Source organism: Ranitomeya variabilis, chromosome 2 (genome assembly GCF_051348905.1).
Source record: "Ranitomeya variabilis isolate aRanVar5 chromosome 2, aRanVar5.hap1, whole genome shotgun sequence".
NCBI lineage: Eukaryota > Metazoa > Chordata > Amphibia > Anura > Dendrobatidae > Ranitomeya > Ranitomeya variabilis.
Window position 1 is genome coordinate 262,232,565 of NC_135233.1, and position 15,398 is coordinate 262,247,962.

Genomic DNA, 15,398 nt, shown 5'->3' on the forward strand with positions numbered 1-15,398 from the left:
AGGTTTAAAGTGTGACTTTAAAATCAATGGCCCGCTATAAAATACATTGGTTTATTTTTGGTGGAGAAAGTGTTTTCAGTAATTTTTCCGAAAATGCAGCACAATTTGACTTTTTATTTCATTTTTTTTCCGCTAAGACTTTTTTTTTAAATAAATGAATTGGAAAAACTGTAGAACAAAAATGCAAGTTTAAAGTTTTTCAAAATTGACAATGAAAACATTGAAAAAAAACATACAAATTAGAAAACCCATAACAAGGCAGCGAAAACTGTAAGGGAAGCATGAAAGCAGTATTTGCAATTTGCACATTTATGGCATAGCCACACTTTTAAAGGATTGTATGTGATGGGTATGTGCCATAAAAGTGTAAAATGGGAATCCCCCTATAAAAAAGTAGATCTCCACAGAAGGCAACCTGTGACTAGATTATTAAGAATTTATTAATTCCTAGTTTATTCAGAACCAGTGCCAGCTCATGTACCTTAGTTATCAGCATACTCTCTGTAATTATTGCATTGGCTCCATTGTCTTTAAGAGAAGTCGCTCACTTGGCTTGTTTTGCATATACCGTGGTTCAGGCTGTGTCCTTGCAAGATTTCTTACCATGGTGCACACCATTTTTATGTTTTCACTCTATAAACTGTAAAATGCAGAAATGTTACAGAGCAGGTCAGTTATGGCACGGTTGTCCTTATGATAAGGGAGTGTAGTATTCGTCCCATCCAATATTCCATGATTGTTTATCATTGGTGCTCAGGTACAAGTGATGACAGGTCTGTACGGACTCCAAGGGACACATTCCACTGTGACACAGAGATAAACACTACTGTATAATGCATGGGTCATTAGTGACACTGGGAAAAGAATCACAGATCTATAACTGTCACCTAAACGATCCCGAGTGCCTATGAGACACGGCCAATGATAACCGCAAAAATAGAGACCTTTCTACAGTGCACAGGAGACCAGGGACAGACACGTGTGGAATGTCTCCTTACATCGAGGTCACAGCCGCCTCTTTACGGGCTGCTCTCATGCCCTCTAAGGTTTCTCCTCTTTGCCACTGGCGTAAGATTAGGTCCAGGCTCAGGTTTCTGCTTGGCGTAGATGTGACTTTTCTCGCTATTCTAAGCTGTGCATACATTTATATATGTGCATACAGCATTGCGCGTGGCCTTGGTCTGCCCATATAGGATCAACATACTGGAACCAGAAACTTCCTGCTGAGGCCAGTAAACTTTAGCAGCCAGTTGGACAACTTCAGAATCCAATGTTTAGGGCGAGATCGGTATCCATTTCATTTTTCTAGGTACGTCAGTCTTGCAATAACTCGGTGTGATGAAATAATGATCATTTCTATGAGGGCCAGAATCTCCTTTTTTTTCTGGTCTGAATGCAACACTTTGGCTAAAGTCATAGAAAATCCATTAACCAGGCACAAAACCTAAAACATTTCATTCTGTTATCAGCCATTTCTGAACTGAAGTATCTACAGGTCACCAGAAACCTTTAGATACATATAGCAGCTCTTTATTTTGTTTGTATTTTTTTAGGTGTGTTGATCTATGAAGTGGCTAATATACTTTAATTACAGAAAATGATGTGACTATCATGCTTATTATAATGATAAATCCATAAAATCGTGTACTGGGCTCCCACAGGGAATTTTACTGTTGGATTTAACCTAATATTGTATAGTGTGTATGCCACATATAGAACAAGTGATTAGGATTCCAGTTTTGATTCATGATATGTATTGCTGATAACAGAAATATTTTACCTTTTTAAAACAATATTGTCAATTTTTCTAAAGCTTCAGAAATGTATTGAGAAAAACAACACATATAAAAAACAGAATAAGGGAGTGTTCACATGTGATTTGGAGGCTGTTTTCACAAGAGGGCTGGTAGCCACGTTCACATTTGAATTGGTGGCCACCAATGACTTCCATCTGCGTCAGAGGCTGTGTTTACAGCTACATAATGGATTACATACTCACATATGGATTGGTGGCCGTGTTCTCATCTGAGTTGGAGGCAATGTTCAGATCTGCATTGGACGCCTCTGTCACATCTGCATTGGTGATTACGCTCCACTTCTTTGTTGAAGACTATTCAGATCTGGGTTGGAGGCTGCATGCACGTCTGAGTTGGAGGCCGTGTACACATCTTGGTTTATCGTTGCATTCAGGTCTCTTTCTTATCCTATAACACAGATTTTGTAATATTTACTGGAAAAAAACATGCATGGGGCCCAGTTTGGTCACTAACAACAATTTGGTGATTTTGTTTCTATGGTGGAGCCAGATAATTGAATTGAATAGCGCCCATGTGAACTAAAGTTGAATCCCATTACTGCTCGTTCCTCCATCAGTTGCGTTTTCTGCTAGAGAATATTTTCCGTTATGAAGATAAATGATTGTTCTCAGGAGATAACTTCACAAAGATAATGGTAGTTGTAAGAAAACCCACATTTTGATAGCACAATCACACTTATCACTCAGTGAACCGCTGGTGGTTAAGGCAAATGCCCCAATGATAGAGCTGTCTGTGGAGAGTAAACTTCTATAACACTGACATTATCTTGAAAGGTTTAAAGTGAACCTGTCACCAAGATTCCTCTCTGTAAACCATTGCCACCACCTGTTGAACCTCTTTACTCGGATTGTTGTAACTGTGTCCCACACTGTGGTCAGCATTGAGCTGTACGATGGGTGTCTCCAGATCATGCTCACAGCTTTCCCTCCTCCTATGACCAACATGGATGACATTAATGTAATCCTTACAGCTGGCCAAGTCTTGCGCCTACACAGTTAAACAGAGTGCTTGTGCATGTGCAGAAGAACTCCTAACTCTGCCCTCAAAAGGGCTGAGAGAATTGTGCATGTACAGGTTTGAGAGTTCACTGGCGGTGTGGATAATAGAGGAGATATCATCCACATCAATCAGAGGCAGAGGGGGGCGGCCAAACATGGTTACCTTTTAGTTGGCTTTAGACATTAGATACATCGGTTACGGAAAGTATTCAGACCCTTTTAAGTTTTTCACTCTTTGTTTCATTGCAGCCATTTGGTAAATTCAAAAAAGTTCATTTTTTTTCTCATTAATGTACATGCTGCACCCCATCTTGACTGAAAAAAAACAAACAAATGTAGTAATTTTTGCAAATTTGTTAAAAAAAGAAAAACTGAAATATCACATGGTCATAAGTATTCAGACCCTTTGCTCAGTATTGAGTAGAAGCACCCTTTTGAGCTAGTACAGCCATGAGTCTTCTTGGGAATGATGCAACAAGTTTTTCACACCTGGATTTGGGGATCCTCTGCCATTCTTCCTTGCAGTTCCTATCCAGTTCCTTCAGGTTGGATGGTGAACTGTGGTGGACAGCCATTTTCAGGTCTCTCCAGAGATGCTCAATTGGGTTTAGGTCAGGGCTCTGGCTGGGCCAGTCAAGAATGGTCACAGAGTTGTTCTGAAGCCACTCCTTTGTTATTTTAGCTGTGTGCTTAGGGTCATTGTCTTGTTTGAAGATGAACCTTCGGCCAAGTATGAGGTCCAGAGCACTCTGGAAGAGGTTTTCATCCAGGATATCTCTGTACTTGGCTGCATTCATGTTTCCTTCAATGGCAACCAGTCGTCCTGTCCCTGCAGCTGAAAAATACCCCCATAGCATGATGCTGCCACCACCATGTTTCACTGTTTTGATTGTATTGGGCAGGTCATGAGCAGTGTCTGGTTTTATCCACACATACGACATACTACTTAGAATTATCACCAAAAAGGTCTATCTTCGTCTCATCAGGCCAGAGAATCTTATTTCTCATAGTCTGGGAGTCCTTCATGTGTTTTTTAGAAAACTCTATGCGGGTTTTCATATGTCTTGTACTGAGGAGAGGCTTCCATCAGGCCACTCTGCCATAAAGGCCCGACTGGTGGAGGGCTGCAGTGATAGTTGACTCTGTGGAACTTCTTACCTCATCTCTGGAGCTCAGCCACTGATCTTGGGGTTCTTCTTTACCTCTTTCACCAAGGCTCTTCTTCCACTATTGCTCAGTATGGCTCGACGGCCAGGTCTAGGAAGACTTCTGGTGGTCCCAAACTTCTTACATTTAAGGGTTATGGAGGCCACTGTTCTCTTAGGAACCTTGAGTACTGCAGAAATTCTGTTGTAACCTTGGCCACAGGGGCGTAACGACCGCGGTCGCAGCGGTCGCCATTGCGACCGGGCCCCGCAGGTCAGGGGCCCCGGGCCGGCAGGTCAGGGCAGGGCCGGGCTGGACATCGGGCACTTCTGGCAAATGCCAGAAGAGCCGATGCCAGTAGTGGGCCGCTGCACTGTTCCTCCCCCCCGCCGCCGCCGCCGCCGCCGCAGCATTTAACTATACCGGCGTCTATGACACCGGTATAGTTCAATGCAATGATGGAGGAGAGCGTCACCTGACGCTCCCTCTCCCATCATTCCCCGCTCTGCCTCTGACAGTACACTGCGGGTGCGCGATGATGTCATATCATCGCGCACCTGCAGTGTCCTGGGCAGACTGCAGCCACCAGGAGCAGCGCGGGCAAAAGTAAAGGTGAGCAGGGCTCTGCTGTATATACCCCTGTGCCCCATTTGGAAGTTCGCACCGGGGCCCATAACTTTGTAGTTACGCCACTGCTTGGCCAGATCTGTGCCTTGCCACAATTCTGTCTCTGAGCTCCTTGGCCAGTTCCTTTGCCCTCATGATTCTCATTTGGTCTGGCATGCACTGTGAGCTGTGAGGTCTTGTATAGACAGGTGTGTGCCTTTCCAAATCAAGTCCTATCAGTTTAATTAAACACAGCTGGACTCCAATGAAGGAGTAGAACCATCTCAAGGACGATCACAAGGAAATGGACAGCATGTGACTTAAATATGAGTGTCTGAGCAAAGTGTCTGCATACTTATGACCATGTGATGTTTCAGTTTTTCTTTTTTATAAATTTGCACACATTTCTGTTTTTTTTTTCAGTCAAGATGGGGTGCAGAGTGTACATTAATGAGGAAAAAATTAACTTTTTTTAATTTACCAATTGGCTGCAATTAAACAGAGTGAAAAATTTCAAGGGGTCTGAATACTTTCCGTACCCACTGTAAAAGTACCGTAGACATCCTTACTCCCAGTTATAGAAAGTTTTTTTCCAGCTGATCTATAGTCAGGTTAGATTTGATCTAATGTCTATTTCCAACTTATGTACCATAATCGTAGACCGACTACAACAAAGGTGAATTATTTTTCAGGATCTCGAATACTCTCAGCTGCCACTTGGAAAGATGAAGATGCTGGAGCTTAATCCCATGAGCATTTGCGTTTTTGGAATGTCTTGGAGAAAAGCTATAGACTTACATCAGCTGAACGCACATGCAATGTCAAGGACATCAATCCTTTCATGTAGAGAGCATCTAAAAACAAGCAAGCCAGCGTCCTGCAGCTGAAGAGCTTAATCTCTTTACTTACCAGTCCTATAACATTTGTCATGTCCCCGATAAAATGAAGACATTGCAGACCACTCCTTAAGGACTAGACAGAAGTCCGCAGTGAAGCGTGTGGGTTAGTTAACTGCTAGGTCACCTTGTGAAAAGCTCTTCTGCTCCTTTAATATATGAGGGTTGAAAAGCTTTGTCTTATATTGGAAAATGTTTGATTCTGTGTGAGTGTCATAGCATAATGTAGCAGAATATATGCAAATTAAGCCACAGTTCAAAGCTGCAAGCCCAGTCAGATTTATATAGGAGGCCAGCAGGGCACTTGTGCAAAAGGGAAGCGTTATTGATTAGGGCACTCGTAGCAATTTGAAGCATATTTGAAACAGGCGACTGCTAATACCATGTATAAATGTGCTTATTAGTATTGATGCCAAGTATTGATTTGCATTTTAGATATGGAAAAGGTAGTGGATCTGCTTATTCGTCAACTTAAAGAGTAGATCTACAGGTAGGTCATGACGATATATATGGATCTTCAGTTGTGTCTTGGAGATAAACATAAAGTTTCATTATAGTAATGGTGATTAGCCATTGTGATATGTTTGCATCTCCTGAGGTTAGTCTTGGAGATATACTGTACATAGTTTTGCTTTTTAGTCTTCTAGATATGCATGTAACTGTTTATTAGTCATGGCTTTACTCTGGACCTATTCATGTATCTTCATTTTAGTCTTGGAGGTACAGTATGTATGGATTCTACTTGTTGATTTTGACACCATGCATTTACAGAATGGATCCACATGTCTTGGTCTGGGCTGGTCTTTGTACCAAGTATGGATCTCCATGTAAAACTTGAAGCTGACATCTCCATTCTTGTCGTATCTTATGCCCATACCATGCTCAGTGTTTCTTATGTTTTCTCCAGCCATGGTCTATATATCCATTGGAGAACTTTCTCAAGGATTCTGTGGGAATGCAGGTAATGTAGTCGCCCGGGGCATGTCGTGTTCTCCTTCATGAGAGCCGCTATTGTTTTTCTCAATGTTTTTATCTCTTGCGCTCATTACAGAGAGAACAGTTGGAATGCTATGAATAGTTTTGGCTTTCTCACTGTTTCTTAGATAACAATTCACCCAAGTGGCTTCAGCTTTACAACCAGTAATGATAAGAGAATGACTTCATTCTATTCTAGTTTTGTATATTGTTATTGGACAGGATTCAACCTTAAAGGGAACCTTTCATTGGTGGACCTGTTCAGGGCCACAAAACTATCAGCATGTTATGCAGACAGGGTTTGGTGCTCCAAAAATACCCACGTCAAAACTGGGTTTTTCATCATTTGGGAGTTAAAGGATGTACCCAAAGTTACCAATGATGAATCTGGGACTCTCCTCCAGTGACATTGTACATTCACATGGCGCAGATAAAGCTGAGATTAGTATACCCCCACTTTACTGTGTTTTTGCCAGATGCCCCTGACAGGGAGCCCTGAACTCTTATAGGATCACAGTGCAATGTTTAAACATACATGGGCCTGAATGCACAAAATGAATCCTTGTATATATCCTGTGACTGCTATTTAATAGTGATTACTATAAAAACAGTCACAGTATACCTTTATACTCTGTCCGTTCCTGTGTTTAAGGGTGCTCTTACACTTTGTTTAGGCACCCAGTCAATTGCTCCCGTCTGGGCTTACATGCGAACCCCCCTGCTAGATGGAATTCTAACTTATGCATCGACAGGGCCATAGACTATAATGGTGCCAGCAGAGCGAACGTGCACTCTGCCTTGCATTATTTTTGGTCGTAAATGTCCAAAATTGATGCACAACAGAGCACACTTTCACGGCACCATTATAGTCTATGGCCCCGTCTGCACATACTCCCAAATCCCATTTTGCTGGGGTTCAGACATAAGCCCTGACAGGGCTAACGAACGGGCGCCTAAACACACTGTGAAAGCACCCTTATACATGAGGTAAGATTGTGCTTTGGATCATGGATGCTTAGTTCTGCAATCAGTGAATTTATAGTAACGTTTAGTAAACATAGCAATGTGTTATTTCTCTTCCTTATAATATAAAACTATTATTTCTATCTACAATGAATCTCATGACTTTGCCCGCTCACTCAGGTAAGTTATAAGTTAAGGTGTCGACTCTTACATTGTGGGTTTATACTGAATCTGTTCTGCTTACATAAATCTGGGAATGAAAGATTGCACGTTAGATTTCAGCATGCCCAATCCTTTGTTCTCACCGGAAAGAAGTCACAGCTAGATGTATCTAAAGGAGCAGATAAGTATGGAGGATTCTGTAGGTAACAGGGGTCTAGAGGCAAGGACAGAGGAATGTGAGATGGTTCACAGGGGTCTGGAGGAGACCGTGAGGTCTGGAGGAGGGTTTGAGGGGGACAGAGGAGTTGCAGGGATCTGGAGAGTTGAAGCACAAGGGTCTGTGAATACAGATTCGTCTAGGAGGGATAGAAGTCTGGAGAGTTCACGGGGTCTTGGGGGGGGGGGACAGAGGAGTCTGGAGAAGTTTGAAAGGGAGATTGTCTGTCAGCCACTTGCTTCCCTTTCTCTATTAAGGACACATCACACATGCATGATATTCTGAGTCATATCACTTATTCCATCACATTGATCCGCTAAACAAAATTTGCTCTTACAAATGCTCTCTAATGGCAGACTTATTTTTGCCAAACTTTACAAGAAATAGAGTATGCTCAGAGGCCAGTTTTATTCCTTTTTTTGGAGGGGAAAATGATGTCCATAGTGGATCACTGTTTGTCCTCAGGGACACTCCATACACACATCACCTCACTTTAAGGCGCCTGGATACTGAACCCTGTTATCCGTTTGTTTGCTTTTTTTTCCAAAACTTTTCCTTAAGCGCACTGCTGTTATAAGATAATGAGACGATTAGTAGCTTTTTTCTTTCCTGACTGAATTCATTTTTTCTAACATAGAATAACAGGCGTGATCATCCAGGTCCCTATGTCAGATAGAGCCGGAGGGACATTTGGCCCATTCAGCTCCCTGTTTTGGGCTGTGGCCCCCAAATGAGGGAATCCAGATTTCCTCTGATGAGGCCTATCAGCGCTGCACTCCTTGCAGATTTCCTGTGCATTCATTGAGAAGAACAAGAATAGACTATCACCCTTGTAGCTAAAAGCTTCTTGTAACAATGACTCCATTGTAAGGTGCACGGGCTGATATTACACTTCCGTCTAAGGCTCCAGCATCTTGTATGACTTAATCCATATAGATAATACATAGCGGGCAGGACTAGTCGTTGTGAGATGTCCATGAGTTGGTGCTGCTGCCATTACTACCAATTCACATGAATTTCAATACAAACCCGTCTTCTTAGCTGAGGTTCACAGATATATACTGTATGTGCTTTGCAGTCATTATACAGCCTTAAATCTATGAGGGACTCGTGTAACAAGTTAAAGAAATGCTGGTTTTCTCAAAAGGGAGGATGGATCAATGGCTTTATGTATGGACGTTAGTATTCAGTGTCCTGGCATATCACCTGCTATAATATAGGTTGGATAATATATTGATTTTACAACGTTACTCCATATTGTAACTGCAATACTCCAGCAGTAACTGCAAGAAAAAAATTAGAATGCCACAAAAAAAAAAAAACGAGAGTGGCTCGCTGAACATTAGAGAGAACGACCCCTTTTGAGCTTTGTATTGTGGCCACGAACATCCATTTAGCTACTAGGGCTGTGGAGTCGATAAGTCAAACCTCCGACTTGAACTCTCCCCTCTGTACCAGTCCGTCACTGTAAACCTGTTTATTGTAAACGATATCTATAACCCTGTATGTAACCCCCAGAGAGCCATGGACCGGGTCCTAGCATCTCAGAAAAAGTATGCAGCTGCCTACTTCGATGACATTGTCATCTTCAGCCAGGATTGGAGGAGTCATTTGAGTGAAGTCAAGGCAGTCTTGGAGGCCCTAAGGAAAACTGACTTCACTATTAAACCCAAAAACTATGCCATGGGGATGGACAAAACCAAATATATGGGCTACATTTTATGCAGGGGCGAGATCAAATCTCAAGTAAACAAGGTGAAGATGATACAAAGTTGGCCATGCCCCCTCATAGTTCAGAGCATTCCTGGGAATCGTAGGCTGTTATGGTAGGTTTGTTCCTAATTTTGCAATGATAGCAGCACCTTTAATTGATCTTCTAAAAGGCACTTAATCAATTATGGCTTAGCGGTCTCCACAGGCTAAGAGGGCATTTCAGGAGCTAAAACTGGGCTCTCTGTAGGAAGCTAGTGTTCGTAGCGCCAGACTTCTCTAAAGAGTTCATAGTCCAGACAGATGTGTATGATGTCGGGCTAGGGACTGTCATGTCCCAGGAGAGCAATAGGGAGAAACGCCTGATAATCTACTTGAGTAGAAAGCTTTCCCCATGCAGGAAAAACGATTCAACTGTAAAGAAAGAGTACCAGGCCATCAAATCGGCATTGGATGCTTTGAGCTATTACCTGTTGGGTGGAATATTTAAGTTGGTGTCAGATCATGCCCGAAGGTGGATTCGGGAATAAAAAGGAAACAATGTTCATGTAACCCGCTGGTTTTTAGCTCTACAAGATTTCAGTTTTCATGTAGAGCACAGACCTATATGAAAATGTGAATGCTATGTCAAGGTTATACTGTTTGTTGATAGAACATTCCCTGCTTTGTGCAGGGTGGGTATGTAAGAGTGCAGGAGGTAAGGTCCTGGATGGCAATATGTGTCACCAAAGTGGTTGGCCTCAGTAATTCAAGTACTGGGAGAAAGTGTTCCAGCAACAATAGGTTACTGAGATGGTTTTATTTTGGGTCTGGGATTTAGGATGGACCAAAAGAGCCTGGGTGGGAAAAGTCTGTTTTGTTAATCATTTGTGCTGAAAACGGCTATTTTTGCTTTGGAGCTGTAAAGTTTATGAAAGACCATAAACTTTTATTCTGTTTTAATATAAAAGCCCTGTGCCTTTGCTTAACCACATGGCTACCAGACATCTGAAACCTCCACAATATATACATACTGTATATAAAGTGGAGGTGAACATATATTTCAGCAGTGCTTAATTATTATGACATTACAGTGCATTGCAAAGTGAGCTGATCCAGATTGACAAGCCCCAGCATACCAGCGCAGCCTCTTGTGCAGATATTCAATTCCCTGTAGAACTGGAGACACCAGTCTCTTAAGCCACTGTCATACCATAGATTTCCAGTTCAAACACAAGCCAGGTAGTAGGTAACAGCAGATAATGAGAGCTCCTGTTGACTTATCCTGTAGTAAGTGTGTTGACCGTACAAGACCTCAGTCAATTTACAATGCAAACAAGCTTTGGCCGCTGACAAGCGGAACCATGAATCATAGGATAACATGGCAGAATCTGCGCACTGGGAAAACACTGCTGAATGTGGCATGATCTCTCTGATATTAAAATGATTGGCACCTAATGTCAGAGCTGATTACATAATGTTCATAAAGCTTTGTGTCTTTTTTGGGTGGATTCACACAAGTCAGATTTTGTTGCAGAATTGGACATTAGTTCCATTAATCTGAATAAGGTCGTTTTACAAGTGAATCAGTCACAAAAATAAAGGACATGGGATTATTTGAATCTCCAGGCACATGTGGCCACGTGGAAAACATACCCATATTTCTGGTCTGTTAGTGAGCGGGTTTACTCTACATTTGATGGCTGCGGTGATCTCTTTTCTAGTCTTCCGTCCCTGTGTTTTCCAGTCTTGCAAAACCCTGTATGGAGAACGAATCTCGGCTTCTCGCAGAGGAGGCAATTTTATTTTATATTATCTTCTCTTTCTCCAATTGTTCGACTGCCTTTCCCATCCAATGAGGTTTGGATTGCTAATAGGGTACCCCTAGAATAAGCCGATATGTTTTGGTATTAAACTAGTGTCCAGTTGTGCCAACATCCAATTATGTGGTGCAATTCCAGGAAAGAGTAGCAATTAGGGTAATTTCCTTCATCCCCAGATTGATACAGACACTCTGATTTGAGAGGCTTCGGTTTTAAGTCTTAATTAGGGCTACTGTGGCGACAAAGTAGCGGCCCTGTGTTTTACCTCCTAAAAAGCTCTGTTTATTGGAGATAATGCTGACTAAAGGGTCAACCACTACCATGAGCATGGTTTGTTTAGATTTATAATGTATCCATGTTACCATGTATGATCACTTTACCCTTTGTCCTTCCTCAGTTCCATGCAACGTGTTGCTCTCCTGTAACAAGGAAACCTGCAATTTGGTTCATCAATGAAAGCCAGAACAGTGAAGACAGAAATCAGTAAGAAGTCTGTAACTACACAATGATGACTTCTATGCCATTCAGGCGCTGTGATGGTAAACATAAGTAGTTGTCACCCAATATCAGTGGCCATACGCACATTGCCACTTATCTTGTGACCTTGCAGTGCATTTACCTTTTATTTATACATGTATATTATTCATGAAGATTGATGCAACACTCACCTTTCTCAATGACCATGATAATAACCATTCACAATTAGTACAGTGTTTTGGGCTTTGAGTTGTGAATAACGTAGCTGAAAAGAGCAAAACGCGTATATATTCACTTCATCCAGCTGCTTGGTTTATATGTTTGATGCATCATCTTTATTCTTGGAGAAGCACAATCGCGTCTTTGAGGACATCGCCCTTTCATATTCACCCTGTATCAGTTGTCAGTGTGCAGCTGGGATGGAGGAACAGTGGGGCACATTAGTAATGCTAAACAGCGTAGACACCGTAAGGTTAGTCTGTATGTGCGCCAAATTTATCTGAGCGGCACACACTATTTGATAGATTTGGCTCTTTTTGCTTCAAAGTTAGACACTTTTCCTTACTCTAACTCTAAGAGCCCGATAAATCATGTATATTTTTTTATCACTTTTAATTTTTGTCTTGTAACATACAGTATGTTGCCTTGATTGTGCAAAATTCTTAAAAATAGCACACAAGTTCATTAATTTTGTGCCAATTCAAAGTGCTTTATTTGTTGTCTCTTGCGGGGTTTTTTTTGTACTTTTTTAGATTACAAAGTCGTACTATCCGTTAAAAGGTTGCACACAATTCTAATATTTGTGCAAAACGTTCTGGTGTACACAAAAGAATCACTCCAGGAGAGACCATAGTGCGTTTGCACAAAATTTTTGGACATTTTGAAAAAAAGAAAACTATACATTGGTCGCAAACATCTGAAGTATTAAATAGTCTTCAAAATTGGCGCAACTTGAAATAAATATTTGCTGGAAAACAAAAAAACAGCATTAAAACAGGAAAAACTAGACCAAAAATAGCTGCAAATGCAATAATGAGCGGAACCGTTAGTAAGAAGTTTTTTTTTTACTTTAGACCATTATTTAGCCAAGCTAAATACCGTAATTAAATGGTGAATGGCTGTGTAGCTCACACAGTAATTATTTTTGATGCAGAACATTATGAAATCTCTCTGATACCTTTGCACCAGAATTTTGGAGCAAAGTACACCAGAAAACAGGCCCAGCAATCTATTAGGCCATTATGTAAGCACAGCTGTGTCCTCATGGTAAGATCTATAACTTCTCCACATAAGAAGAAGTCAAGGCTATGAGGGGAAGTGAAATTATATCATCTAGAAATTTAGTAAAATGAAAGTGGTTATTCAGGTGTATGGAAATAAATAGACATTAGCTCACATATGCTTGGACTGGCATCCCTCATTGGAATCATTTGCACCAAATGTATTAGAATCTTCACACCATTTAATACAATTCATACAGTTATGTTCAAAAGTTTACATACCCCAGCAGAATTTTTTCTGCATTGGTTTTTTTTCAGAAAATATGAAAGATAACACCAAAACTTTTTCTCCACTTATGGTTAGTGGTTGGGTGAAGCCGTTTATTGTCAAACTACTGTGTTTTCTCTTTTTAAATGATAATGACAACCAAAAACATCCAAATGACGCTGATCAAAAGTTTATACACCCCATTTCTTAATACCAAGTATTGCCCCCTCTAACATCAATGACAGCTTGTAGTCTTTTGTTGATGAGGTTCTTTATTTTCTCAAATGGTAAAGCTGCCCAATCTTGGCAACAAGCCTCCAGTTCCTGTAAATTCCTGGGCTGTCTAGCATGAACTGCGCACTTGAGATCTCCCCAGAGTGGCTCAATGATACTGAGGTCAGGAGACTGAGATGGCCACTCTAGAACCTTCACTTTGTCCTGCTTTAGCCAATGACAGATCGACTTGGCCTTGTGTTTTGGATCATTGTCATGTTGGAACGTCCAAGTATGTCCCATGCGCAGCTTCCGGGCTGATGAGTGCAAATTTTCCTCCAGTATTTGCTGATAACGTGCTGCATTCATCTTTCCTTCAACTTTGACCAAATTTCCTGTGCCTTTGTAGCTCACACATCCCCAAAACATCAGCGATCCACCTCTGTTCTTTAAAGTAGGAACGGTGTTACTTTCATCATAGGCCTTGTTGACCTCTCTCCAGATGTAACGTTTATGCTTGTGGCCAAAAAGTTCAATTTTGGTCTCATCACTCCAAATTACCTTGTTCCAGAAGTTTGGATGCTTGTCTCTGTGCTGCTTTGTGTATTGTAGGCAAGATGCGTTGTTTCATTTGCGCAGTAATGGCTTTCTTCTGGCGACTCGACCATGCAGCAAATTTTTCTTCAAGTGCCTCCTTATTGTGCATCTTGAAACAGCCACACCGCTAGTTTTTAGAGAGCCCTGTATTTTAGCTCATGTTATTTGTGGGTTTGCTTTTCATCCTGAACAATTTTTTCTGGCAGTTGTGGAAAACATTTTTGCCAGTTTACCTGACCGTGGTTTTGTTTTTACAGAGCCCCTGATTTTCCATTTGTTAATCACAGTCTGACCGCTGCTGACTGGCATTATCAATTCCTTGGATATCTTTTTGTATCCCTTTCCTGTTTTATACAGTTCAACTACCTTTTTCCGTAGATCCGGTGACAATTCTTTTGCTTTCCCCATGACTCACAATCCAAAAACGTCAGTGGCTGGATGACAGATGCAAGAGTCTGTCTGGATCCCAGAAACTCACTCAGCTTTTATGCACACACACAATGATTACAAGCAAACAGATCACAGGTGAGGATGTTACCTTTAGTAGCCATTCAAACCCATTTGTGTCAACTTCTGTGCATGCTATCAGGCCAAAATCACCAGGGTGTGTGAACTTTTGCCCAGGGTCATTTGGATGTTTTGTGTTGTCATTATGATTTAAAAAGAGAAAACACAGTAGTTTGACAATAAATGGCTTCATCCAACCACTATCCATGAGTGGACAAAACGTTTTGGTGTTATCATTCATATTCTCTGAAAAAAGGCCAAGAAAGCAAAAAATTTGCTGGGGTATGTAAACTTTAAAGCACAACTGTAATTTGAGACTTTCTAAAAGTTAGAAAATCAATTCAATTTGATATAAGCCTAAGGAATTTGCATCCTCTGTGATTTCCAAGCCCACTTTTGGATGCTTAGTTTACAATAACTGGCATTAACTAATTAATAAATGTGAGCTTTAGTTTGATGTCTTCAAGGTCGCCGCTTCCTGTCACTTATACTGCTCACACCACTGTTGAATTGTTGACTGACATGCAGTGTGCTGTTCATGTGTAAGTGCACATGAGCGATGGTGTAAAAGTCAGCATGCTCTATTCTGATGCATCTATGATGTGGAGTAGCACAAGGGGCTGTGCATAGGCGTAAATCCAGCAACTTACACTGTTGTAAGGCCCTGTCCTTAGCACATTTCACTCTAATTGTTGAAGCCCTAGTCTGGCTGTAGATCTGAAATAAAAAGTGGCCAACAGATGGATAACCAATCATACAGATGACAGAATTGGTGACAAAAAAGGCCCTCAGCTGACAAAGAACATCAGAGGCTGAAATGAAAC

The 15,398-nt window shown here is 41.3% G+C and overlaps 1 long non-coding RNA gene across 1 annotated transcript in view; it reads right to left on the minus strand.

Annotated features, from left to right (window-relative positions):
* Positions 1-493: 493 nt before the first annotated feature.
* The window catches only part of LOC143809326 (uncharacterized), a 53,293-nt gene continuing 38,388 nt past the window's right edge, over positions 494-15,398 (minus strand). Inside the window, exons 2-3 of the long non-coding RNA XR_013222218.1 lie at positions 2,000-2,204; positions 494-640 (exon numbers count right to left, since the gene is read on the minus strand). This is a non-coding gene — a long non-coding RNA (uncharacterized LOC143809326). The remainder of the gene's footprint in view (positions 641-1,999; positions 2,205-15,398) is intronic.